This window comes from Narcine bancroftii, chromosome 2 (assembly GCF_036971445.1).
Source record: "Narcine bancroftii isolate sNarBan1 chromosome 2, sNarBan1.hap1, whole genome shotgun sequence".
Lineage (NCBI taxonomy): Eukaryota > Metazoa > Chordata > Chondrichthyes > Torpediniformes > Narcinidae > Narcine > Narcine bancroftii.
The window spans coordinates 52,505,839-52,521,725 of record NC_091470.1 but is presented as its reverse complement, the minus strand read 5'-3'; positions in this window follow the sequence as shown (position 1 = coordinate 52,521,725).

Below are 15,887 nucleotides of genomic sequence, written 5' to 3'. Positions count from 1 at the left end.
CTTTCCCAACCATTCCTTTCTTGGGGTCCCGGATTTACCACTGGCCCCATGGCCTGTGGGACTATCTGTTGGGCCGCTAGTTTTATCCCTATTTGTTCTATGACTTTCATCAATTTATCGGTTGTCTTGTCCACTCCCTTCTGGGATGCACTTTCTGACTTAGCCTGTTCTGATTGACGATGTCGTTTGAGTGCATGTGTCAGGTGTCTTTTCCACAAGTCCTCTGGCATCGTCTCTAACACCACAATGTCCCTTAATTTTGCTTGAACTGGACCAGGTAGTCCGTTTATTGTCCCATTTCGAAAATGAGCATTTCCTAGGGGGCTATGGTCCGGTCTTTCTCCAGTCCCAGTTTCCCATAAGTCCCACACTCGAGAGAGGTACTCATGCGCACCTTCCCCTTCTTTTAGTTGGAGGGTTACCAAGGCGTCCAGACTATAGGGTGTAGGGAATGCTTCTCTAAGTGCTTCCCAAAATCTATTTCGAAGTGGGTCAAATTCTATTTCATCCCCCAATTTTCTGCTTTTGAGTGTTCTCTCTATTTGCTTCAGGGCTCCTTCTGCCTTCATTTTTATCATGATAGTTCTGACATCTGCAAGTGCTAATTGTTCCTGACAGGTTTCTCGCTCGAAACAAGAAATCCATGGACCAGCCCCATTACTTAATGGAGGAAGTCTTTTCATTAGACTCTCTAAGTCCATTCGTGACCAGGGTACATACTTTTGATTTCCCCGCCCCGTGATCAGCAATGGGCATTGATATCACAATTTTGGGGATTTCTGTTCCATCTTTACTCTTGGAATACATCTATTTTGTCCTCACCTCTTCGTCACTACTGTCACTGTCCCCGTCAGGTCCTGATGTCTCAGAGTCGGAGGTATATCGTTCACGCTTGTCTCTAAGATAATTTCTTCGGTCATTGTCTAGTGGTTTCACATCTTTCTCTTTCGTCCTAACTATGTCCAGGCGGGCATGTCTACTCTTCTCCCTCCCTCGTTTCCTCATCTGTACTACACTTTTCGTCCTTTATTCCTATTACTGTTCCTCCAGCTTGGAGTTCTGCTGACAGTGTTGTAGTTATCTTTTCCATTTCTCTCAATACATCTACCATTAATTCTTTTTGTTCTTTACTTATCTGCCCTAGCACAATCACATCTTTGTTTAAGTTTTCAACATTATCCTGAACCTTTTTTGTGTTCCTTTTCTGTGTCTCTAAATCTTCTTCTATTTTCTTGGATCCTGCGGGGGTCTCGATGTCAATTACTCCCCCTTTTATTTTAAGTAAAGGGGCCTGTATCTTGACTGATGTGTTCCCATTCCCGATGTTCCCATCATGTCCCAGTGTTTCAATATCTGGATATAAGGGACGTGACTCCTGGGTCCCATCTGTGGTGTCAAGGGTACCTTGTGACTCAACGTATGCATAGGGCGGGGGTCTACAAGCTATTTCTACAGGGGCCATAATAGGTGGGTTATCAGGGAGACTAAATTCCTCGAATAGAGCTAGGACATCGCGGTAACGCATCTCCTTGTCTTTCATCTTTTTTTGTGCAGACTCTTGATTAAAGATTTTCCTTTCTATGTCTCGTTTTGTTTCTTCCAGCTTATCTAAGACCCTACACTTTAGAATTTTGTTCCCTCACCTGTCAGGAACATCTCGGCGCTCCCGGGTAACCACCCCATCTTCCTCCAGTGATCTACACATTTTCGGAGAATTCTTTGTTTCTCCAATGCCTCTTTACTGGTATTTTGCTTCTCTAATTCCTGATTAATTTCCCTAATAACTTGGTCAAAGGTCTTAGCAGGCAACTGTGCAGCCATTGCTGCGGGGTCGCTTCCTAATGCTTCTCTTAATTTAGGTTCTTGTCCGTTTAGAGGATCTATGTTAACAAAAATCGCCTTTAAAAATGTCTCCTTGCAGGCCGGATGACAAAAGTTTTTTAGAGAAACAGTCTCTTTTTTTTTATAATTTTTAATTTTTCACACCTTCAATCACATTAGCCATGCTATACACTTTTTCTTTTTCACACATATGCAGTGACTTTTTCTCCCCCCCCCCCTCCTCCCTCCTCCCAAGCCACCCCCCACCCCCCCCCCCTCATCCATTTTAGGTATATAATCTAGGTTGCATTAAACCAGTCAGACAATGTTGTCATTCAACAAAAATACACCAGAAATTCTACTGAGTCCATTCTTTTCTTTCCTTCTCCTTCCATCAACTTAGGTAATGTTTGTCCCCGGTAGGTTTTCGCTATTGTATTTAATGTAAGGCTCCCATACTTGTTCGAATATTTCAATATTATTTCTTAAACTATATGTTATTTTTTCTAATGGAATACATTTATTCATTTCTATATACCATTGTTGTATTTTCAAATTATCTTCCAATTTCCAGGTTGACATAATACATTTTTTTGCTACGACTAGGGCTATCTTAACAAATCTTTTTTGTGCATCCTCCAAATCAATTCCAAATTCTTTATTTTTTATGTTACTTAGGAGAAAGATCTCTGGATTCTTTGGTATATTGTTTTCTGTTATTTTATTTAATATCTGATTGAGATCATCCCAAAATTTTTCTACTCTCTCACATGTCCAGATTGCATGAATTGTTGTTCCCATTTCTTTTTTACATCGAAAACATCTATCAGATACTGTTGGGTCCCATTTATTTAACTTTTGTGGTGTAATGTATAGTCTGTGTAATCAATTATATTGTATCATACGTAGCCTCGTATTTATTGTATTTCTCATCGTTCCAGAACATAATTTCTCCCATGTTTCCTTTTTTATCTTTATATTTAAATCTTGTTCCCATTTTTGTTTAGTTTTACCATTTGTTTCCTCATTCTCCTTTTCTTGCAGTTTAATATACATATTTGTTATAAATCTTTTGATTAACATTGTATCTGTAATCACATATTCAAGGTTACTTCCCTCTGGTAAACTCAAATTGCTTACTAATTTATCTTTCAAGTAGGATCTCAGTTGGTAATATGCCAGCGCTGTATCTCCCGTTATATTGTACTTATCTCTCATTTGTTCAAAGGATAAGAATCTACTTCCTGAAAAACAATTTTCTATTCTTTTAATCCCATTTTTTTTCCCATTCTCTAAAGGAAAGGTTATCTATTGTAAAAGGGAGTAACTTATTTTGCGTCAATATTAGTTTTGGTAATTGATAATTTGTTTTATTTCTTTCTACATGAATCTTCTTCCAAATATTGAGGAGATGATGTAATACTGGAGAAGTTCTATGTTGTACCAATTTTTCGTCCCATTTATATAATATGTGTTCAGGTATCTTTTCCCCTATTTTATCTAATTCTAATCTCGTCCAGTCTGGTTTTTCCCTTGTTTGATAAAAATCTGATAGGTACCTTAATTGTGCGGCTCTATAATAATTTTTAAAGTTTGGCAATTGTAAGCCTCCTTGTTTATACCATTCTGTTAATTTATCTAGTGCTATCCTCATTTTCCCCCCTCTCCATAAAAATTTCCTTATTAATTTCTTTAACTCTTTGAAGAATTTTTCTGTCAGTTGTATTGGCAATGCCTGAAATAAGTATAATATCCTTGGAAAAATGTTCATTTTAATACAGTTTATCCTTCCTATCAGTGTTAGTGGTAGATCTTTCCAATGCTCTAAATCGTCCTGTAATTTTTTCATTAGTGGATTATAATTGATTTTATATAATTGGCCTAGATTTTTGTTTATTTGTACACTTAGGTATCTTATTGCCTGCATTTGCCATCTGAATGGAGATTCCTTCTTAAATTTTGAGAAATCCGCATTATTCATAGGCATTGCTTCACTTTTATTTACGTTTATCTTGTAACCTGACACTTCTCCATATTCCTTCAATTTCTTATATAATTCTTTTATTGATAGTTCTGGTTCTGTTAAGTACACTATAACATCATCCGCAAATAGACTGATTTTATATTCCCTGTCTTTTATTTTTATTCCTTTTATATTATTATCTATTCTTATCAATTCTGCTAGTGGTTCTATAGCTAGCGCAAACAAGAAAGGTGATAGTGGGCATCCCTGCCGCGTTGACCTGCTTAAGTTAAATTGCTTTGATACATGTCCATTTACTGTCACTTTCGCTAACGGTCCCTTATATAATGCTTTAATCCAATTAATATACTTCTCCGGTAAACTGAATTTTTGCAATACTTTGAACAAATAATTCCATTCTACTCTGTCGAAGGCCTTCTCTGCGTCTAAAGCAACTGCTACTGCAGGTGCTTTATTTCCTTCTACTGCATGAATTAAGTTAATAAATTTACAAATATTGTCTGTTGTGCGTCTTTTTTTGATAAATCCAGTTTGGTCTAAATTTACCATTTTCGGTACCTGTTCTGCTAATCTGTTTGCTAATAGTTTAGCTATTATCTTATAGTCTGTGTTTAGCAAAGATATTGGTCTATATGACGCTGGTAAGAGTGGATCTTTCCCTTGTTTTAGTATTACTGTAATTATTGCTGTTTTACATGAATCTGGTATGACAACGGCTCTGTATACGCTTATCTTTGTGAGGTTTTTCAGTTGGTTGTTTTTCCAGACTCTTTTGTGTAGTCTTCCAAAGGCGCTATTTGCCTTGGCGAGTCTGTTGTCTATCTCATTGTCGATCCTTGCATCTGATGAAATGGTGCAGCCGAGATAGGTAAACTGGTTGACCGTTTTGAGTTTTGTGTGCCCGATGGAGATGTGGGGGGGCTGGTAGTCATGGTGGGGAGCTGGCTGATGGAGGACCTCAGTTTTCTTCAGGCTGACTTCCAGGCCAAACACACTCCTGTTCGGCTCCGAATCATGGGTCCTCTACCGGCACCACCTACGGCTCCTAGAACGCTTCCACCAGCGTTGTCTCCGCTCCATCCTCAACATCCATTGGAGCGCTCACACCCCTAACGTCGAGGTACTCGAGATGGCAGAGGTCGACAGCATCGAGTCCACGCTGCTGAAGATCCAGCTGCGCTGGATGGGTCACGTCTCCAGAATGGAGGACCATCGCCTTCCCAAGATCGTATTATATGGCGAGCTCTCCACTGGCCACCGTGACAGAGGTGCACCAAAGAAAAGGTACAAGGACTGCCTAAAGAAATCTCTTGGTGCCTGCCACATTGACCACCGCCAGTGGGCTGATAACGCCTCAAACCGTGCATCTTGGCGCCTCACAGTTTGGCGGGCAGCAGCCTCCTTTGAAGAAGACCGCAGAGCCCACCTCACTGACAAAAGGCAAAGGAGGAAAAACCCAACACCCAACCCCAACCAACCAATTTTCCCTTGCAACCGCTGCAATCGTGTCTGCCTGTCCCGCATCGGACTGGTCAGCCACAAACGAGCCTGCAGCTGACGTGGACTTTTTACCCCCTCCATAAATCTTCGTCCGCGAAGCCAAGCCAAAGAAGAACATGAATCTGGTAAGCTTTGTGTTTCATCAATCTGGTTGATTACATCCAGGAGGAGCGGTATTAATAAGTCTTTAAATGTTTTGTAGAATTCTATTGGAAATCCATCCTCTCCTGGTGTCTTATTATTTGGTAATTTTTTTATTATCTCTTGTATTTCTACTGTTCCAAATGGTTCTGTTAATTTATTTTGTTCCTCTATTTGTAGTTTTGGTAGTTCAATTTTAGTCAAAAATTCCTCTATTTTCCCTTCTTTCCCTTCGTTTTCAGTTCGGTATAATTGTTCATAGAATTCTCTAAAGTTTTCCTTAATTTCTTTTGGATTATATGTAATTTGTTTGTCTTTTTTCCTTGATGCCAATACCATTTTCTTAGCTTGTTCTGTCTTAAGCTGCCATGCTAGGATTTTGTGCGTTTTTTCACCTAGTTCATAATATTTCTGTTTTGTCTTCATTATATTCTTCTCTACCTTATATGTTTGTAATGTTTCATATTTTATTTTTTTATCTGCCAATTCTCTTCTTTTAGTTGTATCTTCCTTCATTGCTAATTTTTTTCTATGTTTACTATTTTCCTTTCCAACTGCTCTGTTTCCTGATTATAGTCCTTCTTCATCTTGGTTACATAACTTATTATTTGCCCTCTAATGAATGCTTTCATTGCGTCCCATAGTATAAACTTATCTTCCACTGATTCCGTATTTACTTCAAAATACATTTTTAATTGTTTTTCAATAAATTCTCTAAAATCCTGTCTTTTAAGTAGCATGGGGTTTAATCTCCATCTATACATTCTTGGAGGGATGTCCTCTAGCTTTACTGTCAATATTAAGGGTGAATGGTCCGATAGTATTCTCGCTTTATATTCTGTTTTTCTTACTCTATCCTGCATACTAGCTGATAACAAAAATAGGTCTATTCTTGAGTATGTTTTATGTCTAGCCGAGTAGTATGAGTATTCCTTTTCTTTTGGGTTTTGTTTCCTCCATATATCCAAAAGTTTCATTTCTTGCATTGATTTAATTATAAATTTGGTTACTTTGTTCTTTCTGTTAATTTTTTTCCCCGTTTTATCCATATTTGGATCCAGATTCAGGTTGAAATCCCCTCCTATTAGTATGTTCCCTTGCGTATTAGGTACCTTCAAAAAGATATCTTGCATAAACTTTTGATCTTCTTCGTTAGGTGAATATACATTAAGTAGATTCCAAAACTCCGAATATATCTGACATTTTATCATAACATATCTCCCTGCTGGATCTATTATTTCCTCTTCTATTTTAAATGGCACATTTTTACTAATTAATATAGCCACTCCTCTTGCTTTTGAATTATATGATGCTGCTGTTACATGTCCTACCCAATCTCTCTTTGATTTCTTGTGCTCCAATTCAGTTAAGTGTGTTTCTTGGACAAATGCTAAATCAATTTTTTCCTTTTTCAGTAAATTTAGTAGTTTCTTCCTTTTAATTTGGTTATGTATTCCATTAATATTTAAAGTCATATAGTTCAGCGTAGCCATTTTATACTTTGTTTATCTTCTCTTTCCATTTTTCCATCATTACCTTTCCTCCTTTTCCATTTCTGTTTTCTTATTTTCAACTCTTTATAAGACAACATTCCTACAACATCCAACATTTTCCTTATTCTCCTATTTATATCTTCTTTATCCCCAATCTCCCCTTCCCCTCCTGAGTTCTCCTTTATCCCTTGTCGGACAACCACATCTCCCCTCTCCATTTGGGTTTGCGAATTCACTTGCAAGCGTCAACTGATTTTGCAGTGACCGCTATTTCCCCCCACCCAGCCCCCCCAGAAAAGATTTCACTTTTCATATGTAACAAAGGTCACTCTTTTAATTCCCTCCTTATTCTCTCTATTCCATTACCTTCCCTTATTCATTCTTGTCTATACTATCTATATTTTCCTCTAAGTACAGATACATTCACGTATGCACATTTTATCTATTCACTCTTATACCTCTTTACCCACATACATATCAATCGTGATCATTTTTACTCTCATTACCCGTCTTCATCCCTCAGTCTATTTTTGTAATTGTTCTGCAAATTTTCGTGCTTCTTCTGGGTCCGAGAATAGTCTGTTTTGTTGTCCTGGAATAAATATTTTCAATACTGCTGGATGCTTTAGTATAAATTTATACCCTTTCTTCCATAAAATCGCCTTTGCTGTATTGAACTCCTTTCTCTTCTTTAGGAGTTCAAAACTTATATCTGGATAAATGAAGATTTTTTGCCCTTTATACTCCAGTGGTTTGTTGCCCTCTCTTACTTTTTCCATTGTCTTCTCCAGTACCTTTTCTCTTGTAGTATATCTTAGGAATTTTACTACAATAGATCTTGGTTTTTGTTGTGGTTGTGGTTTAGAGGCCAATGCTCTATGTGCCCTTTTTATTTCCATTTCTTGCTGTAGTTCTGGACATCCTAGGGTCTTTGGGATCCAATCTTTTATAAACTCCCTCATATTCTTGCCTTCTTCATCTTCCTTAAGGCCCACTATCTTTATGTTATTTCTTCTGTTATAATTTTCCATTATATCTATTTTTTGAGCTAACAGTTCTTGCGTCTCTATCGCTTTTTTATTAGATTCCTCCAATTTCTTTTTTAAGTCTTCTACCTCCATTTCTGCTGCTACTGCCCGCTCTTCCATCTTGTCCATTTTCTTTCCCATTTCTGTTAAGGTCATATCTATTTTATTCATTTTCTCTTCTGTGTTGTTTATTCTTCTTCTTAAATCATTAAATTCCTGTGTTTGCCATTCTTTAAATGACTCCATGTATCCTTTAATAAGAGAAAGTACCACCTTCATCTTGCCTTTCTCTTCTTCTTCTATTTCACTGTACTCTTCCTCTTCCTCTTCTTCTTCCTCTGGGTTGGCCATCTGTTGTTTCTTTGTTGCCCTTTTCTTCTCTTCTTTCTTGTTTCCATTGTCTTCTGTGTTCTGCAGCTGTCGTTGCCGGCTGTGGAGATCGACTCCCCAGCTGGTCCCCCCTCCCGTCGGTGTGTTTTTTTTCATGCGCGGTTGCGCACTTTTACTTGGCTCAGCGAGCCATTTTTGTAGTCCATTATCTACCGACCTGAGGGAGCGGGTTTCTCTCTCCACCGCGGGCCTCTTCGAACAGGTAAGGCCTTCACCTTCTTCCTCCATTGTCTTCTCTTCCTCTCTTACCGTTGCTTTCGATTTTTCTTTTTTTATCGCCATCTTCTTTCCACCTTTATACTCACTTTTCTTTAACTTTTATTTCTGTGCCTTTGTGTTTTCCTTTGTTTTTCCCGACTTTTCTGGAGAGGGCTGGAGTTCACCGTCCGGCCACTACTCCATCACGTGACTCCTCGCCTAGTGAAACAGTCTCCAAGTCTGGTCCTCCGGTGGACTTCAGACTGTCCTGTATACTCTGATTGCTCGTCTTCCACTCTCTGTTTTCCCAAAGAGGTCTGAAAGTTAGGTTACAACTAGGAAACCAAGTTTTTGGGCTATATTTTTGTCCAGTTTCCCTGTACCAATCTATGAATTTACGTAACTTTATCTCCTTGGTGATGCTGGGAATACCTTCATTTAACTTGTCAAAAATATTTTGAATAAACTGTGTGTCTCTTAAGATTCTGTCAACTTTTTCATTGATATCTCCTACCTGATTCGGACACAGCTTTTGCAGTCTTTGGTTGTCGCCCTTGTTCACCAGGCAGGCATCTCTGAGTACTCTTTTTGTCGTCTCAAGGTCTCTAATGTCCACTGTGGTATTCCACCACGGCGAATTTGGGAAATTAATTCTTAAGTTTTCAAGTGTACAGACATTATCATACCTACCGGACATTTATAAGCGAGTCTTATACAATGGAGACCAATAAGCCTGAACCTTCGTTTTCTTTCAAAGCCCAACCTTCACGTGGGAGATTTCTCCTCTTAATAACCGGTTTAGGGCAGAAAACTCAGGTCCACAATTGTTCTTAGACCACCTTCTCACTCTATTGGACTTTGCAACGTCACAATAAAGACTTTTTAAACTTTAGTAGTTTGTCGGCGAAGCACTTATCAAATGTCACTAAAACACATTAAGGACTTTTATAGTTTTGTCTGTAAACACTTACGTGTTACAATCCTGGCAGGTGATGACCTTCAATTATGATCGTCTAATTTGTCCGATCTCCAATTCTTACTGACAATCATAAAGATTTTAAGAGAGAGAATTTTGTTAAAACAGGCTTCTCTGGACCTTTTTGTCAGTCGGCTGAGATGATTGTCAAGAAAAACAGAAACCGTCGTCTAGTGTCCACTCACCCATCACGTCGGGGTCACCAAATTGTTAGGTCTGCTTTGTTCAAGAATGAGTGAGTCAGACACCAGACTGAGTCGAAATCAAGGTTCTTTATTACCGGATTGTAACACTTGCAACTAACAGTGTTAGTTGGAGAAGGCGCATTCTCCCGATATCAGCAAGTGGTGTTTTTTTTATATACCTCAGGACACGCACTTAGTAAATTATCATACCATTACATTGTCCAATGAATAAGCTGTTGCTACTCTTCTCTGTTAGTCTGCTGCACATCATCTTGTTATTGCCACACTTATCTTGAGCGTACAAGGTCACACCTGTATCCTGTTACTCCTTAGTACTGGGTGACTCCTTCTCTGGTCCCAACTCATGATGTTTTTACCTTACAGTATCTAATTAGTCAGGGTATCCAGGGATATGGGGGAAAAGGCTGGAATTTGGAACTCTGTGAGAACCGTTTAGCTCAGGGTGGAGTTTCAGAGCAGACTTGATGGGCTAAATGGCCTATTTCTGTTTTATCTTGTGCTCTTCTGATGTTATCATCTTTCGGGCGACTAGAGTGGGGGAGAAAGCTGCAGCGATGGTTGAACGTGACTGATAGCCTTGGTCCTTAAGGACCCTCACTGCCCAGGCCTTGCCCTCTTCACATTGCTACCATCGAGAAGGATATACAGTAGCATGACAATGAAAATCCAGTGACATAAGGACATCTTCCACTTTGCCATTAGATTTCTGAACAGGCAATGAACCACAGAGTCTGTGGTTTCTCATACTTTTGAATGAATATTTATTTTAAAATATAATTTTATAGCAATGTTTGTACTGTAATGTTGCCTTAAAACAAGACAATAAATTATGATTTGGATGTAGCCTGACCTGCCAAGTACTTCTATCATGTGGTCTTATTCTATCTCATTGCTAATCAATCCCCTGATGCCTTTAATTCTCTTACAGCCTGTATATCATGTGAAATTCTGCCTCAAGAAAGCAGCATACATCATAAGGGACCCCCCTCCCCCACAAAGCCAGGTCACAACCTCTTCTCACTATTACCTCTTGCTTCAAGAACTGGTATTTCCAACAGTGTTCAAGCTCTTGAATCTCCCCTTCCTATGCCAGTCATGCACTAATCCAGAACCACACAAAGCCTAGCCGACACAATTGAAATGCCACATTTTTCTTGCATTACTGTAACTGAAGATTTGTATTTATTATCTCCTGCCTGGTAATTTAATGCATACTGTTAGTGGTTTGTTTTTTTTTAACCACGCACCTGCATGGCTGGCAGTAAGTTTAAAAAAAAAATAAGAAAATGGCAGCAGTTAGAATTTAAAAGGCATGAGGTAGCAGCTAGAAACTGGAAGGAGTCACGTGATGGAGTAGTGGCTGGTAGGAGAATACCAGCCCTCTCCAGAAAAGAAAAAAAAAGTGAAGGAAAAGCAAAGCCCCAGATACACAAAACACAACAAATAAAAGATAAAGGTGTGGAGAAAAAAAAAGGGGGCCTAAGAAAGAAAAACCAAAAGCAATGGGGGGAAAAAGGAAAGACACCGGAAGAGAAAGGAGAAGGCCTTCCCTGCACGAAAAAGCAGGGACCCACCGTGGACAGAGGAGCCCACTCCCTGAGGTTAATGGAGACCCCGCAGGGTTGCGACCTCCCAACCACGGGACTGCAAAAATGGCTCACTGAGCCAAACAGAGGTGCGCGTCTCCACACAACAAGGAAAAGAGAACACCAACGGGAGGGTGGACCAGCTGTGGAGTGAACCTATGCAGCACGAAAAGCTGAGAGATGCCAGATAACAGGGCTCCCAGCTAGAAGAAAGGGAAAACAATGGGAAAGGGAGGGCTGAGAAAGAAAAACAGAAGTAGGAGGCCCAACAGATAACCAGCCCAGAAGAAGAGGACGAACATCAAGAAGCCATGAAAAAAAAGCCAACAAACTGAGGCAAGCAGCTCAACAAGAAAGTCAGAAGAGACACAGATACAAGGAAGAGAAGTAGAAGACACAAACCCAAGAGCAGATACAGAAGAAAAAGGAAGAAGAACACCAAGCTCTGCACAGAGGAATAGAAGGTAAAATGAATGGACAGTACATAGATAAAAAAAATTTCAAGAACAAATGAGAGCATTAAAAGAATGGTTGACACTAGAATTTAGTGAAATGAAAAGGAAAATGAAAAGTACAGAAGAAAAAGTGAGTAGAATAGAGCTGGTCAACAGATGTAGGGAAAGGATTAGAAAATGTGGAAGAATGTGTAATGGCTGCAGAAATAGAAGTGAACGACTTAAAAAGAAAATTGGAAAAAAGTGACAAAAAAGTTAAAGAAACACAGGAGTTGTTAGCTCAGAAGATGGATATAATGGAAAACTATAGAGGCGAAACAATATAAAGATAGTGGGCCTTAAGGAAGATGAAGAAGGCAAAGATATGAAAGAATTTGTAAAAGAATGGATCCCAAAAGTCCTGGGAATGTCAGAAATGCAGGAAGGAATGGAAATAGAAAGGGCACACAGAACATTAGCCCTGATACCACAGTCACAACAAAAACCAAGATATGTTTTAGTAAAATTTCTGAGATACATGACAAGTGAAAATATATTGGAGAAGGCAAGGAATAAAATGAGAGAAGGTAAAAAACCACTGGAGTACAAAGGTAAAAAAAAAAACAATTTCTACCCAGACATAAGTTTTGAGCTCCTAAAGAAGAGGAAAGAGTTTAACACAGCAAAATTGATCCTATGGAAGAAAGGCTATAAATTTATGTTAAGATATCCAGCGGTGCTTAAAATAGTTAATCCAGGGCAGCAAAACAAACTGTTCTCGGATCTGGAGAAAGCACGAGAATTTCCAGAACTCCTGCAGGACAGAGAGAGATGAAGAGATGTAACAAGAACAAAGAACGATGACAAACTACATATAAAGAAATAAAAATAATGTATAAGTAAGAACTAAAGGATGGAAGAAAAGGGAAGTAAGGGAGAAGGGGGGAAAAGAGGAGGGGTTAAAAAATAAATTAAAAAGTAAAAGAAAAAGAGAAGAGGGGGAGCTTTGTTGTAATGTGAAGATGAGTCTTTTCTGGAGGGGGTTGGGTGGGAGAGAATAACAGTCACTGCAAAATCAGTTGACACTTGCGAACAGGTTTGCAGTCCGAATGGAGAGGGGAGTTGTGGTTGCCCGACAAGGGGCGACTCAGAGAGGGGGAAAACACATGGGGCTAAGGGAATTTTAGATGTGGGAGTGGTTGAAGTATTTTATGTTTTAGAAGTGTTGTCATACATTGAGTTCAAAAAAAGGAAAACTGAGAAATGAAAATGGAGGGAAAAGGTGGTGGTGAGGAAGCAGAAATGAGGTGTAAACAGAGTATGAGATGGCCATGTTGAACTATGACTATAAATGTTAATGGAATACATAACCAAATCAAAAGGAAGAGGCTATTAAATTTACTGAAAAAAGAAAAGATAGATATAGCATACATGCAAGAAATGCATCTAACTGAAGTGGAACAAAAGAGATTAAGGAGAGACTGGGTAGGGCACGTAACGGCAGCATCATATAATTCAAAAGCCAGAGGTGTAACTATATTAATCAATAAAAATGTACCAATCAAAATAGAGGAGGAAATAATAGATCCAACAGGGAGATATGTAATGATAAAGTGTCAGATATATTCAGAACTCTGGAATTTGGTCAATATATATGCACCTAATGAAGATTGTTGATACGCAGGGGAATATATTGATAGGAAGGGACTTTAACCTTAATTTGGATTCAAAGATGGATAAAACTGGACAAAAGACTAGCAAAAAGAACAAAGTTGCCAAATTTATGGTTAAATCAATGCAGGAAATGCAACGTTTGGATATATGGAGGAGACCTCACCCAAAGGAGAAGGAATACTCATATTATTTGAGTAGACATAAAACATTCTCAAGGATTGACCTGTTCTTGTTGTCAGCCCATATCCAAGGGAGAGTTAGGAAAATGGAATATAAAACTAGATTGTTATCTGATCACTCACCCCTGTTATTAGCAATAGGACTGGAGGACATCCCACCAAGAACATGTAGATGGAGATTAAACTCCATGCTACTTAAAAGACAGGAAATTAGAGAATTTGAGTGCCAAATTAAAATGGAATAAATATGGAATCAGTGAAAGACAAATTTATATTATGGGATGCAATGAAAGCCTTCATCAGAGGGCAGATAATAAATTATGTAACTAAGATGAAAAAGAACTACAATCGGGAAATAGAACAGCTGGAAAGGGAAATAGTAAGTATAGAAAAACTAGCAACAAGGGAAGATGCAACAAAAAGAAGAGAATTGGTGGACAAATAAATAAAATACAAAACACTACAAATGTATAAGGTGGAGAAGAAGATAATGAAAATAAAGCAGAAGTATTATGAGCTAGGAGAAAAAAAACGCGCAAAATACTAGCCTGGCAGCTTAAAACAGAACAAGCTAAAAGAACGGTATTGGCATCGAGGAAAAAGGACAAACAAATTACATATAACCCAACAGAGATCAATGAAAACTTCAAGGAATTCTACGAGCAATTATACCAAACTGAGAATGAGGGGAAAGAAGAAAAAATAGATGAGTTTTTAGCTAAAATTGAACTGCCAAAATTGCAAGATAAAACCATTTGAAATAGAGGAAATACAGGATATATTAAAAAAGCTACCAAACAATAAAACGCCTGGAGACGACAGACTCCCAATAGAATTCTATAAAACATTTAAAGAGTTATTAATTCCTCCTCTCCTGGAAATAATGAGCCAGATAGAAGAAACACAAAACTTACCATATTCATGTAAAACAGCAATAATTACAGTAATACCAAAGATGGGGAAGATCCACTAACACCAGCATCGTATAGACCAATATCTTTACTTAACACAGACTACAAGATAATAGCAAAATTATTGGCAAACAGATTGGCCGACTGTGTACCAAAAATAGTAAAACTAGATCAAATTGGATTTATTAAGAAAAGACGAACAACAGACAATATCTGTAAGTTCATTAACTTAATCCATGCAGTACAAGGAAATAAGATACCAACAGTGGCTGTTGTTTTAGATGCAGAGAAAACCTTTGACAGGGTAGAAAGGAATTATTTATTCAAAGTATTACAGAAGTTCAACCTACCAGAGAAATATATTAATTGAATTATATAAGCGACTTTGATGGCATTATATAAGGGACCAATGGCGAAGATGACAGTAAATGGATATATATCCAACCAATTTAAATTAAGCAGGTCAACTAGGCCAGGATGTCCACTATCTCCCTCGTTGTTCACTTTAACAATAGCAGAACTGATAAGAACAGAAAATAAAATAAAAGGGATAAAAATAAGAGAAGGAATATAAATCAGTTTATTTGCAGATGACATCATAGTATACCTAACAGAACCAGAAATATCAATAAAAAAATTACATAAGAAATTGAAGGAATATGGAGAAATATCGGGGTACAAGATCAACGCAAATAAAAGTGAAGCGATGCCAATGAATAATGTGGATTACACAGAGTTTAGAAAAGAATCACCATTTAAATGGCAAACACAAGCAATCCGATACCTAGGTATTAGATTAGATAATAATTTAGGCCATTTATACAAATTAAATTATCAGCCATTAATGAAGAAACTACAAGATGACTTAGAACATTGGAAAGATTTACCACTAACACTGATGGAAAGATATTCATTTTAATGCAATTTACTCTTCCTAAGGATACAATACCTATTTCAATCATTACCAATTCCCTTAACAGAGAAATTCTTCAATGAACTAAAGAGAATAATAAGGAAATTCTTATGGAAAGGGGAGAAACAGAGGATAGCGCTAGATAAATTAACAGAATGGTACAAACAAAGTGGTTTGCAGCTACCAAACTTTAAAAATTATTATAGAGCAGCACAATTAAGATACATATCAGATTTTTATCAAACAATGGAAAAACCAGATTGGACCATGATAGAGCTAGATAAAATAGGGGAGAAGGTACCAGAACATATACTTTATAAGTGGGATGAAAAACTGATGCAATATTGAAGTTCACCATTTACTCAACATTTGGAAGAAGATTCATGTAGAAAGGAAAAAAACAAATTATCAACTACCAAAATTATTATTGATGCAAAATCAACTAATCCCTTT